The 24,632-nt window shown below is 41.7% G+C and overlaps 1 long non-coding RNA gene across 1 annotated transcript in view; it reads right to left on the reverse strand.

The window, feature by feature from the left end:
- The window catches only part of LOC113620090 (uncharacterized), a 33,642-nt gene extending 21,504 nt beyond the window's left edge, over positions 1-12,138 (reverse strand). The window contains exon 1 of the long non-coding RNA XR_003432662.1: positions 11,898-12,138. This is a non-coding gene — a long non-coding RNA (uncharacterized LOC113620090). The remainder of the gene's footprint in view (positions 1-11,897) is intronic.
- Positions 12,139-24,632: the final 12,494 nt, after the last annotated feature.

Raw genomic sequence — 24,632 nt, forward strand, 5'->3', positions numbered from 1 at the left:
TGCGGTACACGGGCCTCTCACTGTTGTGGCCTCTCCCGTTGCGGATCACAGGCTCCGGACGCGCAGGCTCAGCGGCCATGGCTCACGGGCCCAGCCGCTCCGCGGCACGTGGGATCTTCCCGGACCAGGGCACGAACCCGTGTCCCCTGCATCGGCAGGCGGACTCTCAACCACTGCGCCACCAGGGAAGCCCAAGAATGAATTACTTTTGGTTGTGGGTCCCACTGAAAAATGAATCCTTCGTTAGGTAAAAAACATAGAGCCCATGACATTTTCTACGCTATCTACTAAATACTCCCTTTCCAAGAATAACTCGTGACATTATAATTTAATCACTTCAATATTGGGCTTGTTAGATTAGCAAGTAAATTCACTCCCTTCCTTTACTGAAATCCCTTCAGGTTGATTTTCTCCTTCCTGTGCGACCGCATCCATGCAGTATTTTGTGCCATTCCTGAAGGTTATGCCCATTATAAATTGAGTTGATTGAAGAAGCCCTCAATTTTCACTCTAAGTAGATATTTTTTCTAACATAAAAACATTAAATGGATAAAAGTGGGCCTCAGATCCAACTCGCGAAGACTTGAGCTTGAGAAATAGAGAATAATTGGATGTTACTGAAACAAAGATTGAGTGAGAAAATTCTGGTTGTAGCCTTCGAGGCAGACAAGCCGAGGAAAGGCCTGAAAACGTGAGGGATGGCTTATGAGGCATTTCAGCGGCCCAGCCTGAGGCGACAGCTCAAGTTCTTGCACTCCCCAAAGCTATGAGAAAATACACGACCATGGGAACTAGGGCAGAATCTTCAGAAATGACCACAGTTAAAGGAGAAGAAAAAAAAGCAGACCAGCCAAAAGAGTAGGACAAGGGCTATTGGGGAAAGATGACATAACCAAAGTTTTGAGCCAGAAAACTTTAAGACCTTATAGCCCAAATGGCTTTAATTCGAGATGAGGACCCAGGCTTTGAAGATGAACTCATTGTCCCCAAATCTTCGGTCCCAGACCCTTTCTACAACCCCTGCTAGAAGGAACACCAGGATAAGCAACGTCAAAATATACCAGCAAGCTTGTGGCGATAAGATGTTCCTAACAGAAGCTACGTTCCTCTATCACCTCCCCACGATCCACTCCCTACCCCGATTTGCTTTCCGGCGTTGTCCCGTTCTGATACTGATTGGGTGAAGAGCCATGATTTATGTTGTCATTGAAGCTGCCCAGCATCACCACCTGGCTCCCTCCACCGACAGGGCAGCACTGACTTAGTGGCATTGCCCTTGTTGATGTGACCAAGTAACTGCCGAAGTCTGAAATAAGAAATAAAAGTCAATAACCCTGCCTGTCCCAAGAAGAATGAGTAAAGTCAGGGCCTAAACCGAAGTCGTCTTTTCCCTGTATTCTCTCCTGATCCCTTACTAAGAAATAAATATCTTGCTTCCAAGAAGACCTTGTGTTTTAGGGCCCACAGTGTAAGGCCAGACTTGGCTTTGGGAGGGAGGAGAGGTGAAGGTGGGCTGGCAGCGGGCAGGCTGAGGGAGGATACACCACCTGCCTTTAACTCTAGTCCCACCATTGACCAGCTGTGGCTGTTACTGAACTTTTCTGAGATTCCATTTCCTCACCTGCAAAAAAATCTGTATAATAATGCTTCCTCCGCAGGTTGTAAAAAAGAAAATGTATGATAACTCTGATTACGTAGGGAATGCTTTAAAAAAAGAAAGAAAAACAAAACAGTAGCTATTACTGTCATTAATGAGAAGGAAATAAAAATTCTTCACCATATTCTTTTTGCCAGGCAGAGGCCAAGTACTGTTGACATAAATTATCTCACTTAATCCCCATTTCTGCCCCATGTAATGTGTGTAATTAACCTGGCTCAGAAAGGTACAGTTACTAGCCCAAAGTCATTTGGCTGGTAAGGGGTGGCTCCAGCTGTCACCCCCAGGTCAGTTCCTCTCCAGGGCATCTTCTAGCAGACGGCTGGTTTAGCCAGGTTTCAGTGGTCCAGGTCAAGGCATTTGGCAAGGGAGGGTGTTATTTCCCTAGTGCCATATGACTTCCCCGTTAGTCAGCTGGTCCTGTGGAGTTGTAACTTTGAACATAGGCTGGGTCATTGCAGTTCTCAGGGTGTCTGAAAGGGGCTTGGACGCACACCAGTACTAGGCTCTGTTCTCCTTATATTCTGTCAAGCAAAACCCTACGTTTAAGTTGTTTCGCTGACAGTTCGGAAAGTTCCTTCTCCTTGGATGGGTGAAGTACTAAGGTTTTAAGCTATGTATTTGCCCTCCTATACATACACACACACGCTCACATAAATGTAGACCGTGTGTGTATATATATACACACATATATACATACATAATACTGGAGTTCTGTGTCTCTTTGTATGCGTGTGTGAATGTTTGCATATTTAGTTTTTTCCTTTCAGCACCAGACTCACGACCTACACTTCGGGATCCTTTACCGGGATGAAGAGGCCCCCTCCCATGTCATTATTCCTTTGCATAACTAATGTATGTCCTTGTAACTTCCAACAGAAAGGTCCTCCTGTGTTCTTCCATATTCTACACACAACTATTCATTTCCTACATGTGAAGTTACCCAGTCTTCCTGACCTTCAAAATCCAGCTGAAACCTTGCCTCCTTTGCTTGAAATGAAAACAATATATATTTTTGCAGTGAAGGTTCTAAATTTACAAAAATAAATGATAACCTCAAAGAAGGCAAGTTTTGAACCCAGGCCTCCGCTGTTAGAGCCCTAAGCTTGTAACCACTGCACTCTGCAGCTTCCCACTGATGCCAGCCAAGTAGCATCTGAAACAAGAGTGACTGGAAAGTGGACTAGAGGTTACCAGGGTTGGAATGGGGAGTAACTGTTTAATGGGTACAGAGTTTCAGTTTGGGATGATAAAGAAGTTCTGGAAATGGACAATGGTGACGGTTGCACAACACTGTGAAGGTGCTAAATGACACTGAATTACACACTTAAAAATAGTAAAAACTGTCAATTTTAGGGCTTCCCTGGTGGCGCAGTGGTCGAGAGTCTGCCTGCTAACGCAGGGGACACACGTTCGAGCCCTGGTCTGGGAAGATCCCGCATGCCGCGGAGCAACTAGGCCCGTGAGCCACAGCTACTGAGCCTGCGCGTCTGGAGCCTGTGCTCCGCGACAAGAGAGGCCGTGATAGTGAGAGGCCCGCGCACCGCGATGAAGAGCGGCCCCCGCTTGCCACAGCTAGAGAAAGCCCTTCCACAGAAACGAAGACCCCACACAGCAAAAATAAATTAATTAATTAATAAACTCCTACCCCCAACATCTAAAAAAAAAAAAAGATCCTTTAAAAAAAAAACTGTCAATTTTATGTATGCATGTTTTTCCATAATTGAAAAAAAAAAAGACAAAAGAAGAAATGGTGATCACCACTCTGTTGCAATTCATTTAACTTTTTCAAGCTTTAGTTTCCCCTCTAGTAAAATGGGAATATTGACACCTACCTTAGAATACTGCTGTGATGATTAAGTTCTAACCTATAGAGCACACCTAGCTCCCCCCACCCCCATGTAGCACATTGTGATGCTCGGCCGGTGTTCACTCCCTTGGCTTTGCCCAATGCTAACATCCCCATTCATTTAGACTCCTTGGGCTGAGCTACAGGAGATGGGGAATGCGTGGGCTAAATGGGAAGACTGTCTGCTATTTGGAGGGGGTGGACCATCTTCTTCAAATTCCCAGCACTTAATAGGTGCCTAATAAATGTTTGTCCGACTAAACTGGAATGAATAGATAAACCACAAGGTGACAATAAAAGGATGTGAGCCACGTATCAGGAACTCTTAATCCACAGGGGATATAAAGAATATTTGTTGTTGATGAGGTAATTCTGCGGTTCACTTGATTTCATTCCAGATTTAGGCTACTTTTTTAAAGCTGCCTTTTTATGTGCAGTTTTACTATCTTGAACAACTGGAGCCAACGGGAAATTGGTGTTTGGGGGACCATCTGTAATAAAGGCAATGGCAGTAATAGGCACAAGTTGCTTAAGCCCCAGTTGGGGATTACACTGGAATCTGAAAAATGAAACTAGGCATTAATTGGATCCACCTTTCATTTTTAAGGTTGCCTAGAGTCTACATAGGAATGATCAATATAATTAGGTAATTTGCTACATTGCTCTTAAAGCAAAAGCAAGAGGCATAAAACTCGCCAAAAATATACAAGTTCTAGATGTATATAGTACTTTCATTATATACTCTGGTTGGTTAAGTGAAGAAGATGAGTCTAAGTGGAAACAGAAAGGGAAATAATAGAGCAAAAGAGACCCAGGAGAGCAAGAAGTACAGGGTAGATTGGACAGACAAGCAAGGAAAACGAGAAACCCGTAGAGGGAGGAGGCATGAGTACAGAGAGAGGAAGAAACACAGCGAAGACCTAGGGTGATAAGTTCTCAGTTGGTTCTGAGGCAAGTGGAAGTGTAACCTACTTTTGTTACACCCTGAGGTTACCATCAGCTTCGATCATTACCATTTGATGGCCTCAGAGTTCATGGTCCTACAATTGCTGTAGGACCGTGTTCACTGTCTCAGAAAAAGGCTTCATCATGCACTCAGACACTCACGGGAGGCCCGGGCATCCATAAGCCCTCTCTCGTCCTCATCACTGTTGCCATGTTCCGCCTTTCTTAACATCTACGTGTATTACAGATCTATTCACCTATCTCCATCTCTACTGCAGGCCACTCTCCTCTCTCACCTGGAGAGGAAGTGCTGCCGTCAGATCTTTGCTCTCTACTCCAGCATCTACGCTGCTGGTAGTGATTTCTCAATGGCAAACCTAGTTGCCCTGGCTAAGGTTCTTTTGTCTCCAGTAACAGAAACTCACACAAACAGGCTTAAGCTCCAAGCAGGGAAATCTATAATGCATATAATATGCTAGAGCTTTTTTTTTTTTTTTTTTTCTCCTACAAGAAATGTCTCCTGTTCTGTGAGCTTCAGTGGGCATCATGTGGGGAGAAGGAAAGGAAGCAACTTCCAGGACTGGGGTGAGGTAAAGCAGAGATCCAAGGGAAATGTGACTCCAAGCAGTGAACTCCCGATCTTGAGCCACGCCCCCTGGAGCAGCTGGGGCTCCGGGCAACCTCCAGGGCTGAAATAGTGACAGCCCAGGTGAGCCGCGGGGGAGTGGCCTCTCAGCTGAACGTGGTACAGACCTCTGTCCCTCACACCTGGAAGAGCCACGATGCCTGGGCAGGGCACCAGCACCCGGGGCCCCGCCCAGCCATATCACTGAGGACAAGACCTGCCATGATGAGGGAGAGGTTGCCAGACAAGGGGAGAACAGCTGCCTTTCTGGACACTGGTAAACATCTGGAAATGTCTGGGTGGAGAAAATGGCAGAACTAAAAGAGAGAGACAGAACGGACTTCCTGCAAATCGGGGAACGCGGGCAAGATCATTTGCTTGCTTGTGTCAGATTATCTTTGCACAGCCCCACCAGCGACAGCCAGGTAGGTCCTATCAGGTAATGAAAGCACAGCTGCTGAGAAGCCTCCCCTGCTGGGGAGCTGAAGGGATGGAAGTCATCAGATGAAGGGGATACAGGCTATGTCACCACCCCAAAATGCCAACCGTGCGCCATTCGTCCTTGAAACCCTCTGATTCCCTTTCCATGAACTACACTGACAGTTCTCATACTCTAGCCAATACGAAAGTCACCTAGGGAGTATTAAAATGCAGATGCCTGGGCCGCACCCCTGAGATTCTGATTTAGGAGTCGGGAACGGGCCAGAGAATTTGCATCTCCATGGGCCACAACACTAAGTAGCATTAACCTAAAGGATGTAGTCCAGGCTTTTTAACATGATCTAATAGGCCTCCATTCCTGGTTTTCACCACTCTTTAGTACCATTACCTGCCACTCCTCCACCTTTCACATCACGCTCCAGCACCTACCCCGTGCAGCACGGTGTTTGGAAGAGCGTTGCAAGAATTCGGTTCTGAGGCTCCATCTGCCCTTCTCCCAAAGCCCCCCAACTTCTCCCAAAGGAAGAAAAGTTGCTTTGAGTTAGACTGACTCCAGAACACTTACTGGGCCATATTTGCTAGTGGGTATGTGCAAAGGCCAAGCTCTGAATGTGCACCTCTCTCTTCTATTCCACGTTGAAGGGCCCAAACCCACGTCCCTATGGAGGACCTCTGGTCAGATTGCTGTGGCCATTCTCCCTCCCTTCCACCCAAGTAGCAGAAGTGGTAGGCTGACCTTTAGGAAGAGCAGGCCTGACCCCTGGTTATCAGTCTCTCTGTGACTCTCCATATGCCTGTCTGTCTCACTCCTTCTCCTCCAGCCGATCTGGTATGATCTACAAGATTCAGATATGGGCAAAAAGGGAAGAAAGAGGTTCTCAGATTTTGAGCTCAGGATCCATGCTCCAATCTACACTGGCATTTGGAGGAAAAACTCAACCAATATTAAATAAGTAAAATGATATTTTTCTTTTCTTTGTCATTGTTCTTTATTGCAAGGTCACTGCATCTACATCACTGGGAGGGTAGGATTTCAGTATTCCTGGATCCCCTGGCCTTCATGCCATCACAATACTATCAAAACCTCACCCTTATTCCTTACAGGGCCCATTTCATAGCCTGGTGGAAAAGCCTAGGCCCAGGGTCCGGTACCCAAGGATTTAATTCCTGGCCCTGCCAACTAATTACTCTGTGCCTTCTTTCCTCCATGGTCAAATGGGGATTTAAACACTGACTTCACAGCTCTGTTGGGAGGTGTAACTGAGGAAAAGAACTTTGAAAAGTCTTTGAAAAGTATGAAACGTCAGCCATTTTGCTAAAGTTTTATTCTTTTCAAGGAGCACTGAGCCTGAGTCCAAGTGCTTAGCATAAAACTCACAGTCCTGGTGCCCCTTCTGGATCTCTCACCTATTCTTATCCTGATGACCCTCTTCCAAGGCAAGAAAGTCAACTCTGGAGCCCAGGGATTCTCAACCCCTGTCCAGATTGCTTTCCTCCACATCACAGAATGTTAGCTGTTGGGCTTCCCTGGTGGCGCAGTGGTTGAGAGTCCGCCTGCCGATGCAGGGGACGCGGGTTTGTGCCCCGGTCCGGGAAGATCTCACATGCCGCGGAGCGGCTGGGCCCGTGAGCCGTGGCCGCTGAGCCTGCGCGTCCGGAGCCTGTGCTCCGCAACGGGAGAGGCCACAACGGTGAGAGGCCCGCGTACCACCAAAAAAAAAAAAAAAAAAAAAAAAAAAGAATGTTAGCTGTTTGCTGTATCTTCAACCACAAACATAAAATAGGGCTGGTCTGTGTCCCACTAGCTCCAAATACATTAACCAGGGATCCCTGCCTTTTGGACTCTGACACTGCAAGTGGGAATTCACCCATGACGATATCACATTACCAACCATATCATGAGACCTTCTTACAGCTGACTAGTCAGTATTAAATATATCCTGGGGTGGACCCGTAGGGATACCGCCGAGACATCCTCCTGGATTCACCACCATTTCAACAAGCACATTTTGACAACCTCCTTTGCTGCCTTCTGCAGATCACCAAGCTGCTACTTTCTGTGTTGTCACATCATACTTTATGAGGTTATATGCACTGACTTGTATCCCAGCACCTTCTGTACAAAGGGACATTGACACACATTGGTTCAGCTTAACAGACTTTCCTATCAGGACTGACTCAAGGTACCTTGCAGCAGGTTCCACTTCACACTTCAATATAAACTGAGAAGGCGGAAGTAGGCTCCAGATTGGATGGAAACCAGCTTTTATTATAAACCGCACACTCATAGGCCTTGTCTTAACTTCAAAACAGCCATGCAATTAGGGCATCGTTAAATCCTTTTATCAGATAAGGAAACAAAAGACCGAGAGGTTAAGCAACCTATCCCAACTTGGTCACACAGTTCATGCTGGAAACCAGAATTCGAATGGATAGGTTTGATTGATCACAAAGTCATTTGTCAAGATAGGAGCACAGAGACATCCTTTGTATTATGTTTAACTACAACAGCCAAACAGCCAACAAACCTACTTGCATAGGTCCCCGGTGTGCCTGTGTGCCCTGTCTCTCAGCCGCTTCTTAGGGAACACAGTGATTTCTAAACCTTCAACAATGACTTTCCTTATGCCTCACCACCTCCAAAATTTTTGAGACTAGGATACTTCAAACGTTTGGATGTCTATTGTATTTCTCTCTTGCAACTGGGCAGGGATTCCCCCCCCTCCCCCGGGCACACTCTGATCCAGCAGTATGTGCCGTTCACGGCATAAAGAAAGAAGAGGAGTAGAGAACTGAGCATTGAGATTTTATTACAGAAACAGCGATATCGAACATCAATCACACAACTGTGGCCGGGGGGCACAAGTTGAAAACATGATGCAATTAACCTCCTAAAATTATTCACCTATGTTGTCATGAAATGGTTGACAAAGAAGGCAATGACTAAAGTGCAATTGTCCAGAAAACACTTCCGAAAACAGGTTTTAGGAAAAAAGGGAAAACAGATTATGGAGGTGAAAAGGACCTGGGACAGAAGCATTTTCAAAACCAGCTTAGTCCCCAAAACTCATCGGTCTCACTGCCATATGCATCCCCATTTGCAATATTCATCTTCGTCTTCAGGCCACGGTTCCCATACCTAGTTGTGAATTAGCATCTTCCTGGGAGCTTTTTTTTTTTTTTTTGAGGTATGCGGGCCTCTCACTGTTGTGGCCTCTCCCGTTGTGGAGCGCAGGCTCAGCGGCCATGGCGCACAGGCCCAGCCGCTCAGGGGCATGTTGGATTTCCCCGGACCGGGGCACGAACCCGTGTCCCCTGCATCGGCAGGCGGACTCTCAACCACTGCGCAACCAGGGAAGCCCCTGGGAGCTTTTTAAAATGCAGATTCTCAAGTCTCCTGTCAGATCTAAAGAATAAGAATCCTTGCAGAGTGGGACTAGGAATTGGTATTTATTAGACTTTCACTTCTGTATCATTTGTTGACTCGAATGCAGCCAGTCACTCCGGGAACCGGCTGTTTTAACAGACACTGGCACACAAGACAATTTTCTGGAAGAAAAAAGTCCTTTGCAATTTAAATCAGAGTTCCTTGCTGTTTGAAATGCTTCGCGGAGGTCCAAAGATGTCTTCCGCAGCGGGACAGCATCAGTTCCTTAGTACAATTCACCTCTTCTCTCTCAACTCCCATGAGCCACCTCTTTATTTTCAACATTTTCTGTGTAAGGAAATGCTAATAATTTTGTAGCGTAGTATTTCAGTTAATATTCTGGACCACAAAGGAGGCAACGCTCTGCTGACAGGCAAACCTATCACATTCCCTTGGAGATACTTATACACAGAGAAAGTGGGATGCTGGCACCAGCTCCTCTCTTTATGTACATGCGGTGCCACAGCTATGCTCAGACCCTGGCTAAGATTAGCAATAGAAGAAGGACAGGGAGCAATTAAATTCACTTCCTATTCCCAAAGCGAGGTTTTTGCTTAAGTGAGCAAAGGCTTCTGCTGGCTCCTCTTTGTGGAACAGTTGTATCAAATAACATTTGCACAGCACTTTACAGTTTCCAAATCACTTTCCTTTTCAATACTATCTCATCTAATCATCAGAGTAGCCCAGAGCAGTAGGTATGATTTCCTCCATTTAACCTGTAGAGGCTGAGGCTCAAGCAGTTAAATGACCGACACAAGTTCACACAGCCAGGAAACGGAAGAACACAATTTGGAACCAGGTCTTTCATGAAACAAACACAATGGTAAAGTTCAAGTTAACTTTAATACATACTGTTGGCTAGAACCAAGGAAGACGTCAAAACCTAAACAAAAACTCGGCCTTGGAAATGGACTTTCAAACAGAAACCGAGCGTGTGAATTTGCTAGTTCTACTTTTCTCAGTAAGACATTTGTCAGGAAGTTTTCTGAGCTGTTCCACAGGAAGAAGAATAGCATGGTGAGTAAGGCTATGGAACCAGAAAGCCTGCGTTTGAATCCCAGCTCTGCTATCTATGAGCTTTGTGACCAAGGGCAAGTTACTTAACTTCTTTGTACCTCAGTTTCTTTGCCCATAAAATGGGAATAATAAGAATCGTGCACAACTGAGAGCACTGGTTGAAGATTTTAAAAGTTAGATCTATGTAATATATTTTAAATTATACCTGGCACACAGCAAGTTATCAGACACTTCCTTTGTACGTTAGTAAAAATATCTGCTCACACGTAATCAACTCTCAACTGTCCATGTGGCGATTATTCTCTGGGTTTTAGGTTTTAGCTTGGTTTTCACCTATAGCAATCTGTGGCCCTGATACTCAGTTGCCCTTGAGGAAGAAGAAAGGAATTCACTCTTGCAGAGCAAGCACCACATGCCAGACACTAGGTCAGACGTACCACCAGATGTATTTCTCACCACACCACCACCAAGTAGCTATCATTGTCCCCATTCCACAGATGGGAAAATCTAAGGCTCAGAGAGTTGAGTAAACCCTGCTGGTAAGTGGAAGGGAAGGTTAAATCCCAGTCTTTCTCCTTCCTGAGCCGTTGCTCTTTCAGACTGTGTTGTGCTCAATACAGATATGAATGCTATCCTCACTAAATTCAAACTGCAACCACATGCCTTCCCCCAAATCAAGCCATTGTCTCAATCTAGCTCCCTTCCCGGGGCAAATCCTGATGGCCTAGAGAAACCACTTCCTGGGAAGTCAAAGGGCATAGGAAGATGAACCACTCCGTCAAGTCACCATCAAACCAATGTTTTCACTAAGGAACGAAGGTGTGGCACGTGCTCCAATATGCCAAGTACTAGGGAATGATAACAGTACTTACCTTAGATGGTGATTACAATGATTAATTGAGTTATAACAGCTCTCACCTGCATGTCAAGGGTTCAATCACTGTTAGTTGTAACAGATAGTGAAGCATAACGCTTCATTGCATGAACTTGGGAGCCAGATTGCCTGTGTTTAAATCCTGACCCTGTATCACTCACTAGTGGTGTGACCTTGGGCAAGTTATTGAATCTGTCTCTGCCACAGTTGCTCACCTGTAAACTGGGGATAACAGTAAAACCTACCTCACAGGACTGTTGTAAGGATTAGATGAATAATACAAATGAAGCCTTAGAACAGTGCCTGGAACATAGTAACATAGTAACTACTGTATAACTGGTTGGTTTTATTATTAAGAAAATGGGGGGTTGCATTGGGGGAAAAAGAGGTTGGTGAAACATGGAAAAACAGGCATTTACATATACTACGGGTGGCTGCACTATATTAATGCAACATTTTTGGAGGGTGATTTGGCAATATCCAACAGCACTTTAAATGTTTGTGTCTTGTGATTCGTCAATTCCATGCAAGGAATGTAAACTACAGATGTGCCAGCACAAATGTGTGCATTTGTGTGTTGAGGGAAGCACCTAGGGGTAAGCAAGAGCTCCTTTAACCCAATAAGGTTAACTATCAGAAGCCTAGGTAACAACACTCACAAGTAGAATAGTATCATAGAATCCCCTTAACATCAGGAATGGGAAAGGGATACCCACTATCATTGTTTCTAGTCAATACCATACTGAAGAGCAAGCCAAATGCATTAAGAAAAATAAATAAGGATTGGAAGGACAGAAATAAAGCTGCCATTAAGTACATATAAGATGACTGTCTACACAAAACTCAATAGTCTATAGAGAATTTATTATTATTAAAAGTAATAAGGGAGTTTAGCAAAGTAGCTAGCTATAAGAATAATGTAAAAAAATAAATTCCATTTCTATATAGCGACAACAAAAAGAAAATATAAGTTTTCAAAAGCTCTACTTGTTATATATGATTCTGTAACAAACTATCACAAAATGTAGTGCCTTAAAACAACAAACATTTATTAGCTCTTACTATATCTGAGGGTTAGGAATCCGGAAGTTGCTCAGCGGATGGCTCTGGCGAGGGGTCTGTCTCTCAGGAGATTGCAGTGGGTGGGGCTTTAGTCATCTGAAGCCTTGACTGGGGCTAGAGGATCTGCTTTCAAGACGGCCCACTCATGTGGATGGAGGCTGGATATTCGCACCACGTGGACCTCTCTGTAAGGCTACCTGAGTATCCTCAGGACACGGCAGCTGCCTTCCTGCACAGAAGGTGATCTGAGAAAGGACAAGGAGGAAGCCACAGTACCTTTAATGATTTAGTCTCTGAATTAGTTCTGCTTTATTTTTTCCTTAGCAGAAAGTCTCTAAGTCCATTCCACACCTAATAAGAGGAAAATTAAGCTCCATCTTTTAAAGGGAGGCATTTCACAGAACATGTGGACAGATTTTAAAACCACCAGAGATATCATTTTTAGCAGAAAAATCCAACCTACTTCGGAATAAATCTAATGAAAGATGTTTAAAACTTTAAGGAGAAAATTTTAAAACTTTAGTGAAAGACATTAAAGAAGACCTAACTTAATGTAGAGATATATGTTAGGTAGTCTCAAAAGTAATTCCCTCAAACTGGTATATTAAATCAATTCATTTCTAATCTAAGCCTCCAACAGAATTAAAAAAAAATTTTTTTTGAACTTGAAAAGCAGATTCTGAAACTCATATGAAAATTCAAAGGCCCAAGAATAGTAAACACACTCCTGAAGGAGAGAAAGTACAAGACTGAAGAACACGCTCCACATATATCAAAACTTCTTATAAAGCTTGATAGCAATAGCAGTTAAAACAGTGCGGGATTGTCTCAGAAATAGACAAACTTTGCAATGAAGAGAATAGCGATCCCGGACACAGACCTATACAACTATAGAAACTTGATACACACCAGAAGGAACACTGAAAATCACTTGGCAAACAGTATAGTATTTAATAAATAATGCTGCCACGACTGCTTATCCATGGAGGGAGAAGATGAAATTGTATCTTAACCTCAGGCCATATCTTTACATAAATGAATTCCAGGTAAATTTAAAACTTAAATGTAAAAGGCAAAGCTCTAAAAGCCACAAAAGAAAATATACGAATATGACTTTGTGACCTTATGTTATGGAAGGACTTCTTAAGCAGACATAAAAATATTAGCTATAAAAATAATTGATAAATTTAACTATATTAAAATGAATAAAATTGAACATTAAAAAAAAGAACTGTAAAGAAAGTGAAAAAGGCCCCACATGGGTAAAAATACTTTTAGATAACCAACAAAATAGTATCCTGAATATAAGGTATTTCTCAATTCTCAAGAGTGGGACTGCTATTTCAATGTATATGTGAACTTTTAATTTTAATAGGTATCAATAGAGAATATTTAAAGCAGCTGTTAGCAATTCAAAGGGTTCTTCCCCACCAGCAATAAATCTTTATTTTTTGCCACTTTGATACATGACTAACAGTAAAACTGAATATTTTTTGTTTGTTTTTATTATGGCATGTTTTGTAGTATAAAAAGAGAGTTGGCATCCTTTTCTTGTTCCTGGTTCAGGAAAAATAGCTGCAGCATATGTTTATTGGTTATTTCTTTTGTTACTTGTAAATGTCCTACTCATATTCTTTTTTTCCTCTACTATTCAACATTGTCTTGGAGCTATGAGCAAACGCAAAGATAAGAAAATGATATAATCTGTATACACATTGAAAAGCAGAGATAACTCTCTTGATTCATTAATATGATTTAGTTTCCAGAAACTGTATTTAAAAATGAAAACTTGCTACAATTAATAAGATAATTTGGCAAGATGGCTCAATACAATATAACTATACAAAGATCAATAACTTTTCTCTCTACTAGCAATAAGCACCTACAAATGGAAATACGGGAGACATTTCATTTACAACGGCAGATAAAGTGAATAAAGTATTTCAGGAGAAACTGAACAAGGCAGGCTTAAGACTTTCATAAATGAATCTGTAAAATCTTACCAAGGTTCATAAAACAAGGTATAACGAATGGAAAGAAAAACTATTCTGGACAATTCTTCCACATTTATATCTGTCTAAAAGCAAGGAGGGCTTCCCTGGTGGCGCAGTGGTTGGGAGTCCGCCTGCCGATGCAGGGGACACGGGTTCGTGCCCCGGTCCGGGAAGCTCCCACATGCCGCAGGGCAGCTGGGCCCGTGAGCCATGGCCGCTGAGCCTGCGCGTCCGGAGCCTGTGCTCCGCAACGGGAGAGGCCACAACAGTGAGAGGCCCACGTACCGGGAAAAAATAAGTAAATAAATAAAAGCAAGGAGTTGGGAATGAACTTCGTATGTTTGCAGAATAATTCAGAATGCTGGTAACATGGCGCTTTCATTCAGTCACTCAGCAAATTTTTATTGGGTACTTTCTAAGTGCCATACTCGGCTACACACAAGTAATAATCCAGACCTGGTCCCTGTTCTCATGGAACTGATAATAATTTAACTAACAAAAGACAAGCTTTTATAAAATAATAAATCATGAGGGTTGGTAGAAGAGACCTTGAATGTCGCCTGTACTTGTGTCATTATTTGACAGACGTGGAAACTGAGGTCCTGACAGGAGATGTGATTTGCTGAAGTTCACACAACTAGTAAATACAAGTTGGGACTAGTTCTCCTGACTTCCTCAACATACTCTTCTGCTGCTCAGTTTACAGTGTGAGGGGCTTTAGACTATGCTCCTTCGTGTAGTCTAGTCCAGCACTTACAGAGATTTTATAGTATAGTTATACACATGATCACAGGCACAAGACTTGAGAAAATACTAGGCATCATGATGGTGCTCAGACTCTACTGATATTCTGTTAGACAATAAACAGAGTACATACAAACAAGGGAATACCAGGCAGTCATTAAAAAGATGATGTAAATCTAGAAATAGACCTATATATGAAAAAATGACTATGACACACATTAAGTGAATAAAGATTATAGAATGTTACATTTATCATCATGCTATGTATGTAAAATTATATATATATATCTAAATATAGGTATGTGAAATGATACAATATGTAAAATTATACAATTATACGTGTGTTTATGTATATGTATGTGTATACATACAGTGTGTGTATAGATAGATATAGATATGCAGAGATATAACGATTTCTGGAAGATCATTTACCATGACGTTAACAGTAGTATTTGTTAAAATATGAGGTGGACTTTATTTTCTTCTTTGTACATTTCTCTATTGTTGATTTTTTTTAACATTGATCCAGTATCTTTTTTAAAAGCAATGAAATTTATAAGATAATTGTTCTGAATAACTTCAGGTATCAGGAGCATGACCAATGGGTTGGAACAAATGTTTGTGTTAGAACATGGACATTGGATATAGAAATCACAGCAGGACCTACTCATCTAGTAAAAGGGATGGAAAAGCAAATCTGCATTTAGGACACAATGATACACCTTCCTAAAACTTACAAATAATCTGGAGGAGCCTGCATTCTGGATGACACACTTAGCCTCTACTACCCTTGGACTGCCAATCTTTGGGCATCTTGTCACAGAAGAAAAATAATGCCTAGATATAGAAATCCCTACTTGGCGTGCTTTCAGCTACATGCAGCTAAACAGATTCCTAAAAGCTGCATGCAATAAAACTTCTTTAAATTTGACTTTGCTTAGTCATAGTTTGTGATGTCCCTACATAGCGGGAGCTAAAATTGATTTTTGCCAAATTAATTTTAAAACAAATCAACAGTGAAATTATGAGGGCAAGGAAAATGATTCTCTTTCCTGAAAGACTAAGCTACTTATTAATCACAAGCCCTTTAGCAGCACCAAGCACAGGGTTACACACCTGTGTAACAACAACCTGTGTAGCAACACACATAGTTGCTATGTCCACTATAATGATTTTTATTTATTCTATAACTCTTTTTGGCAATATCTTGCTAATCCAGTTACAATTTGATCTGAAGTCCAGAATACTGACTTTTCTCATGGAATTCTCTAAAATTAGCTGCAGTACTTTAAAGTTTAATCTACATCAACTTAAGAACAATATAACCACAAATATATTCATTTAAATCTACCATGTAGGCTTTTCAGTGAGTGTAACTCACACACACACATTCATCACCTAAGGTCTAACTCTTCTGTTCTGATTTTATGAATAAACTTTCCAATGCAGAGACACGATATTTTAGAAAGCTGCACAGAAAGTACTTACCTACACTATGTGATTTTGCCATGACTGATAACTATTGATCTGTCCCCCTCCCCCCCAGAAAAAGGCTTGGAGTAAAACTACATAGGCAATTTGAATAATATAATTGAGTCACCATTAATCCCTTGTAATTCCTTCCCTTTGCCACATTTATTAATCCTTAAAGGTTTTCAGAGAATGGTTCTATTCCACTATTCTTCGCATACCATCTGTTCAAGCACATTCCTTGTATTCTTACTAGATTTTCACAGATGTCACTTTTTAAATTGGCAAATCTCCTCAGAAGCATCATCTGGCTCCCTTCACCCCTACTTCAGGGAGCCCCCTAGTCATCGCAGTAATACCAGCATCAGAGCAGATGTTCCATATTCTCTGGCAGATTTCCCTCCCTCGGTAGAGTTCTTGAATGCAAATGTTTGAGATTTTAAAAAAATCTTTTGGGTGCAAGAGTTTTCTGCAATTGCTTTCTGTGTGTCAAATGCAGTGCACAGTCCTCTTTTCTGCTCTTCTGGAGACCTGGTCAGAGAGAATCTCTTTGCTCGAAGTGTAGGGAGCAGAAACAGATACATAGAGACAGAGACCAGAGAGAACCCTGGAAAACCAAAGAGAACGAGATGCAAAGTCAAATTATACAAGGCTCAACGTTTTAAAGGTCAGCTGGGTCTATTCTGCCATGGAAGTTAAGCAACATTCTGGTCTGGGCAGAAGAGAGCAGATTGTTTTTGGAAGATATGTGAAATATAACTGTGACTACCTACTCAAAACAAAATGGAAGACTGAGAAATTTTCCATGGAATTAGATCACTGAAGGCAATTAATTTGGATAACTGATTTATTAATTGCCAGGATCTGATACTGAAATTATTCAAAAACACTCCTTCCAGATCTACAGCTTGCTTGTTCCACGTGAACACAACCTCAAAGTGAAATTATATGCTGCAGCGATACTGAAACAATGTTAAGTTTGGAGGAAAGGTACTGGCGTTAGAACAGGGAATGTTGGTGGGAATGTAAATTGGTGCAGCCACTCTGGAAAACAGTATGGAGGTTCCTCAAAAAATTAAGCATAGAACTACCACATGATCCAGCAATTCTACTCCTGGGTATATATCCAGACAAAACTGTAATTCGAAAAGATACACGCACCCCTATGTTCATACCAGCACTATTTACAATAGCCAAGACATGGAAACAACCTAAATGTCCATTGATAGATGAATGGATAATGAAGATGTGAGATATATCTATAGATAGATAGATAGATAGATAGATAGATATAATGGAATACTACTCAGCTGTGAAAAAAAAGAAGAATGAAATAATGCCATTTGCAGCAACATGGATGGACCTAGAGATTATGATACTAAGTGAAGTAAGTCAGACAGAAAAAGACAAAAACCATATGATATCACTTATATGTAGACTCTAAAATGCAACACAAATAAACTTATCTATGAAACAGAAACAGACTCACAGACATAGAGAACAGACTTGTGGTTGCCAAGGGGGAGGGGGGTGAGAGAGGGATGGAGTGGGAGGTTGGGATTAGCAGATGCAAACTCATATATAGAATGGATAAACAACAAGGTCCTACTGTATAGCACAGGAAACTATATTCAGTATCCTGTAATAAACCGTAAGGTAAAGGAAAAAAATAAAACAGGACTCCAGAGGCAGGCACGTACTAACTCACCTGTCTATGAGACCCTGGGCAAGTGGCCTGATTCATCTGACACCTGAGTTTCCTTATCTCTAATGTGAGCAGTGGGATTAGATGACCACTAGGTCACTCAGTACGTGTGTTTATATTTTATGTTGAACTGGTTGCATCCACTTCCCAAAATGGCATAACAGGTGGCAAGATCTGTTGGATCAGCTGGGGCAAAATGAAGAAAAAGAACCATATTGGAAGACTGTTTATGTATGTTTAGGAGAAACAATAAATGTAGTTCAGATATCAAAGTGAAGGTTTTCTAAGCAAGAGACATATCGTTAAGGGCTGCATGATCTGCCTCGGAATTACAGAGGAGAGGAAAGCACCCAGAGTGGCAGATAGATGAGTCCCAGATTCCAGATCCAGCTCTACCGGCCAATCACTGAGTAGCGTCAGGCAGGAAACCCACGTCTCTGAGTCGCAGGTTCTTCATCTTTAAAAGAAGCAATTAGACAATGGATGTACTTTGGGAAAGTGGGTGCACCCTCCAGATTTTTTTTTTTTTAAAGAAGATGTTGGGGGTAGGAGTTTATTAACTAATTTATTTATTTTTGCTGTGTTGCGTCTTCGTTTCTGTGCGAGGGCTTTCTCTAGTTGTGGCAAGCGGGGGCCAGTCTTCATCGCGGTGTGCGGGCCTCTCACTATGGCGGCCTCTCTTGTTGCAGAGCACAGGCTCCAGACGCGCAGGCTCAGTAGTTGTAGCTCACGGGCCTAGTTGCTCCCAGCATGTGGGATCCTCCCAGATCAGGGATCGAACCCGTGTCCCCTGCATTAGCAGGCAGATTCTCAACCACTGCGCCACCAGGGAAGCCCCTCACCCTTCAGATTTAAGCCTGATTACAAGACATCGAGGAAAAGAATGTTTAGTTACAGACTTCTCTTCTCCCCGTCACTCACTCTTCCTTTCTCCAAACTCACAGACAACTTTAATTTGGGCAGCAAGAATTTCAACTGACTGAGACGCTTTGCAATCAATCGCTGTTCCCATTCATTCCACGTTTCACCTATGATGAGACAGGTAAATTTAAAGAGAAGGAGGTAAACAAATACCTCAATAATTCAATTATTGGAAGAAATTCACCAGGTTTAGCAGACGCCTTAAAAAATAAAAACTTTTTTTTTCCTTTACTGGAAGTTGGAGAGATTGTTGTTTTTGTAATTTCTTTGTTTTGGCTTGGGTATTAATTATCAAGATCCTCATCAATTACAATCTTAGTCATTCACTGACAGGGACCACAAAGGTTTGAAGGAAATGCAGCTTCCCAAGGAAAGGGTAAACTTCTTGTCCTTTCTCTCTCTCTCTGCCTTTCAGAACTAGGTCTGGGTAAATTTGCCAAAGTGTTTATATTCAGCAATCTTGTTCTTCTTACCATTTGCCTCAGTTTCTCCCTTTTAATACTACTCTCTTCCCAAGCCATCCTGAATCTGAATCTGTTCTGAAATGTCCCCACCCCCAAGCCTGCCCTCTACCTACTCACACTCCTCCATCTCATCTCATGACTCCATTCATTCCTCTCAAAATTACTTTCTCCCTGTCTCATTCCCTTTTAGTTTGGGAAGTGGTAGGCCAGTTTATGGAGGCAAACTCCTATGACTGCGGGGTTACTGTCTTAAAAGTTCATTGCTCCTTGGGGCTCTGCATATTTAAAAGACACTGATTCAGACACAGATGATATCTTAACTCTGCCCTATCCAACACGGTAGCCACTAGCCACTTGTGATAATTTACATTTAAATACAAATTAATTAAAATTAAATAAAATTTAAAACTCTGTTCCTCAATGGTCCTAGTCATGTTTTCAGCCATAAGATTATTTCTACCAACACAGAAAGTTCTGTTAGTCAGCACTGCCTTAACATAAAGGGATTCATTTTAATGGTGGATGGCGAATATGACCATTATTTCTGTGCTGAGAAACTCTACAGGTGCTAAAAATGAATACATTTGTGTGTTGTAGGTGTAAAATCAGGAACTGGGGAAGGAGGTGGCTGGATGAGGGAGAGATGACTATCTTTTGATGAGTATTATAGGCCACGATTTGGGCATATGCAGGCCAATTGAAAATAAAGCAGAGGGGCATTCTTTTTTTATATTCACAGGAAATCCTCCAGCAACACATTTTACAGATGAGAAAACTGAGACGAAAAGATGTCAGGAAATTTGCCCAAAGCTTTGAAACCAGAATGCAAAATCGAGTCGGCTTGAATTCCAATATTCTTCCCATTGTACCCTGCTGCCTATAAATCTCTGTCACCAGGGCAATGGGACTCATAGCCACTGTTCCCAGCCACTGAGCCTCAGAGCTCACTAGTTTTCTTTCCCTTCAGAGTAGGGCTTGGGGCCATGTCAGTACAGAGCATAGATACTTTTTAACACTTTCTTTTGAGATAATCCTAGATTCACATGCAGTTGTAAGAACTAATACAGAGAGATCTTGCATATCTTTTCAATATATATCTTTCAATCTGCTACAGACTTGGATACTCTACAAGGCTGTCTTTACCCTAGAAGACTTCAGAAGCTATTGGGGAACGCATAAGTAAATAATTACTATAGCCCTTGTTAAAACAAAAATGCAATGTCATTTTCACCTATCGGTTACCAAATAATGATAATAGTAATGATGTCATAACCAAGGTATGCTGAAAGAGACACTCCCATATTTTATTGGTTAGAGTGTAAAGTGAGGCAAATTGGAAGGCAGGATGGCAATATGTATGCAATATTTCCATCTTTCAGCTAGTATATTTTGAGGCCTGCTATATGCCAGGCACTGGCCTAGACCCTGGGGAAAAACAGTAAACAGAGCAGACACTGTCCAGCCCTTCTGGAACTTACTGTCCTGTCTTGTTTATGGGCAGATAAGCTTTTGTGAGAAGTGCCGTTATAGGCATAGAGAGAGCTGTTACAGAATCACAAGTGAGAGGAGGTGAACTCAGCCTTAGGAGACTAGGGAAGGCATTCCTAGAGGGAGGATAAGGGGAGATAGCCTTCCATCTATTAAATGATGAACAGGAGTTAGCCAGAGGAAGGAGACAGGGTGGTGTGGAGAAAGAGTATCCTCAGCAGAAGGAACAGCAGGAACGGCCCATGGGAAGGCTCAAAATTAAGAGAGAATGGCCTAAAACCTCTGGCAAAACTACCTTAAGGAATAACCCAGAATACAAAAACAAACCAACCAACAACCTTTCAAAGACAAAGACTTTTATCACATCACTAGTTAAAAGAGTGGAATATGGAAAAATATCTATTTCGATAAAAGATCTTTGGTCATGTGATGGATGGTACACCCACAATATGGAATATTTTGTAGCCATTTAAAATAATGCTTACAGTGTTTTTTAAAATACTAAAAATGCTTATGTTAAAATGTTGAATGAAAAAGGCAGGATACATAATTTTATGTCTAATATGACCACAATCATGTTAAGTATACATATATAATTTTATATATATATATATAAAATTAAATGTAAGGAGACAAGTTAAAATATCGATAATGACAGTCTTTTGTGTGTGTGTGTGTGTGTATATGTGCTGCCGAAGCAAGCACAGTAGTCTTTTGATAGTGAGATTTAGGCGATTTTCATGTATATGCTGTTTTGTACCAAGATGTTTAGTCTGGAGCAGAGCCCAGCTCCACCATTTACTATCTGTGTAGCCTTGGGTAAGTCACTTAACTTCTCTGTCTCAGTTTCCTCATCTGTAAAATAGGAATAATTATAGCACCTATGTGATAGGTTGTTGTAGACATTATCATAGTACAGTATCTGGGCATGATACTGTTATTTATGTATGGATTATTAGTACTCTGTTTTATATTTTTAAAATTTTTCTTTAGTGCACGTATATAACTTTTATAATGGGAAAATCACTCTTCATTAACAGAAGCGCCTCATATTGTAAGCTAGTGGGATGTGTTATCTTAAATGAGAACACCGAGAAGGGACAGCTCCCCATCCTGGGGAAATAGAGGGATGTCAGACAAGGGTCTCTGAGGGAGAAGGCGACATCTGAGCTGACTTTGAAGAACAAGGACTTAGGGAGAAGAAGGGCAGTGGAGAATTCTAGACAAATGGAACAAAGACTTAAAATCTTAGGAATCTCAAGGCAGAATGGGGCTTGAAAATCAACCAGCCCACCTTTCCACCCACGCGGGTCTCCCTCTGCAGCACGCCCTACAGATGCTTACATGCACTCAGCCCGGATCAGCTGACTGCTCTAAGAACAAATCCATCCCCCGGTCGGACAGTTCTCTTTGTTAAGAAGTGTCTCCGTATGTGGACACTCATCTACCGTTGCACTTGCGTACATACACATCAGAGAAAATCCAAGCCACATGCCCACACCGACACATGCACATGTTGGGAGTACCGGTCACCTAACCGTGGTCCAGCAAAGCAAAACTCCTCAATCTACTTCATGGTTGTGGTGCTTGTGGCTTGACTCTGAGACTCCTAACAAACATTACTAACTCTAAGGTTTTTAAGTGCAAAAGCCATAAGAGTGTTAAAGGTTTAGGTTAAAAAGTGGTACATGATTGCAATAGAAAGAGAGGAAATTAAAAATATAAAAATAGTGATGCTTTCACTTTTTATCATAGGATAATTCATTCTGAAGGAAAAAGGTGACTTTTGGCACCACATGAAAACTCCTGTGACCGTACTCAACACAATCTAAAGAAGAGATGGCATTGGAAAATGGCCAACTGTGTGTCTGGAGAAACAACATCGATACTGTATGCCGACTGGAGAACCCTAGAAATGCAGTGAGCAACTCAGAGGCCAGGCCTGGCAGGAGGCTTTACTGGAAGCTCATAGGTCTGAGCCCCGTTGGAAGCCAAACACCATCTGCCAGTGTTAATCTATCGGGTGCAGACCTTGTAGCAACTGTTACCTGTCCCAACAGGTATGTTTGAAGCATAGAACTGAACCATATGATAAAGACAGCGCTACAAATCCACGAGGAAACAACAGATTATTCAATTAATGCATTTGAACATCTGGATAAAAGCCCAGAAAATAAAGTTGGGTCTCTACTTCACTGTCGACATCAAAATTAATTCCTGATGGATCAAATCCTTACATGAAAAATAAAACTATAACAAGTAAATTTTTTAGGAATGATAGAGAGGTGAAGACATTTCTAATAGAACACCCAGAAGTCATAAAATAAATATTTAACATGGAAAAAATCTCAGCAAAGGGTAACAGGAAAAATATTTGTAATTCATAACACAGGCAAAGGGTCTGTTTTCATAATATAGAAAGCTCTCCAACAAATCAGTAAGAAAATACCAAGAACTCAGTGAAAAATAGAGGAAGTAATATAGTAGCTCTTAATCACATGAAAAGATGCTCAATTGCATTCACAGTAAGAGAAATACAAATTAAAATGAACTCACACATCATTTTTCATCTATAAAATGGGCAGAGCTCAAGGAGTGTGATAATATACTCTCATACATTGATGGTTAGCTGTCAACTGGTAAAACTTTCATGAAGGAAATTGGGCATTATCAATCAAAATTACAAATGTGGTTTTTGACCTAACAGCTCCACCTATAATAATTGATCTTTCATGTATCCTGACACATGGAAAATAGTGTAGGTATCAGGTTATGCATTACATCATTGTTTATAAGAGCCAAGGTAGAAAACAACCTGAATTCTGTCACTATCAAACTACTAAGTGGCTATTTTCAAAATGAGGCAGATATTTATGTTCAGATATGAAAACACCTCTAAGATACATGGTTAATGGGAAAATAGCAAAGTGAATAGCATACTGTAATTTGTGTTAGTAATAAAGAGCTACTTGGATGATAGATGGAGACAGGTTTTTGCTTATATATGTTTAGAATATTTCTGGAAGGGTAACCGAAACCTCAGAGGCACACTCGATAGCTAGAAATTCGAGCTGGGGGAGAAATAAATTTTCTACCGTAACGCATCTTTGTACCTTTTGAATATTTTGTAGTGAATGTGTATTAGCTATTCAAAATAAATTGAATTCGGTAACCAATTCCTGCTTGAAACAAATCCCTTCCTCTTCTCTGCTACCTCTGTATTTTTCACTCACTTCTTTTGCTGTGCTTGCATATGTAAATATTTATATCACCTACAAAACCATGAGCAACTTGAGGGCCGCAACTATGTCTCTATCAAGTTTCCATCTCCAGCATCTAGCATCCAGCACAGTGCCTTACACATGGCAGGAGACTTTTTCTAAGTGATGTCTTGAAGAGTGATGAAGACTTTTCCCTTGGAAGGAAGTCTGGTCACTAGATACAGCAGCTGAGCGGGGCTGCGATACCCTAAGAACATCTACCCACCCATCCTGAGATTCCACTTTGAAACGTGTCCTTATCCTTTAAGAGAAGGGAGGGAGAGAGAGACAGAGACAGAGAGAGACAAAGAGAGAGAAAGAAGCTGAGATAGATTTAAACATCAGACTAGACTCCAGACAGTGCTGCTAAGGGGAATACATTTGGGAAAACAACGTGATCATGTGACCGGATGGGAAGGAGATGATTTGAGATCTTCTATGATCGAAACAGAAGACAAATGCTGAGAGGAAAAGTGACTGGTCAGGAGGTCCACTTTAAGCATTCTGTTGCTACCTCTGTCCCTGTTCATGGCGGATTTGCCTAGGGCAGAGGCTGCAACTTCAACAGTTAAGTGTCAAGACACAGGCATCTACATTCTATAGCAAATTCAGTTGATTTCATCTCAGCACAGGGACACTGGGCACTTCCTAAGGGCAGGGCTGGCTGACATTTTTATTAGCAATCATCT

This window comes from Aethalodelphis obliquidens, unplaced genomic scaffold (assembly GCF_003676395.1).
Source record: "Aethalodelphis obliquidens isolate GAN/ISIS:26980383/991018 unplaced genomic scaffold, ASM367639v1 scaffold7, whole genome shotgun sequence".
Lineage (NCBI taxonomy): Eukaryota > Metazoa > Chordata > Mammalia > Artiodactyla > Delphinidae > Aethalodelphis > Aethalodelphis obliquidens.